We start from the raw sequence: 424 nt of genomic DNA, 5'->3' as shown, positions 1-424 counted from the left end.
GTATTCCCTCCTCCCCCCCGCACATGGCCAATTGTGACCAAACAGGCTCCGTCAGAACCCCCCAAAAACCCCACTTTGGCCCATCCCCTTGATCAAGGGCCCCCCGGGACTTTCCGCCACTGATTCGGCTTCAACCGCCCATATAGGTTCCTGGATCTCCCCTTGGCCTAACATCCTTATTTTTTAGAAAAAGTCGTTGTCCTTGGGCCCCTTATTGTTTTCCCCCTCTCTCGCTCTCTCTCTCTGTGCCTCTTTCGAGGTCCGACAGAAATCGTTTGCCTTTGATCAATTCGTTCCAGGCCGTCATTCAATTGATGGGATTGATATCGCCCGTCATGAACTCGGCGACCGTCACCAGCCTGGACAGTGACAGCTCGTCTACCCCTCAGCCCACCCGCCGACCCGTCCCTCTGCAGAATCAGAA

The sequence above is a fragment of the Verticillium alfalfae genome, genomic scaffold (genome assembly GCF_000150825.1).
Source record: "Verticillium alfalfae VaMs.102 supercont1.13 genomic scaffold, whole genome shotgun sequence".
NCBI classification, from domain to species: Eukaryota; Fungi; Ascomycota; class Sordariomycetes; order Glomerellales; family Plectosphaerellaceae; genus Verticillium; species Verticillium alfalfae.
The sequence above is the reverse complement of the archived record's forward strand: the minus strand, read 5'-3'. Positions refer to the sequence as shown.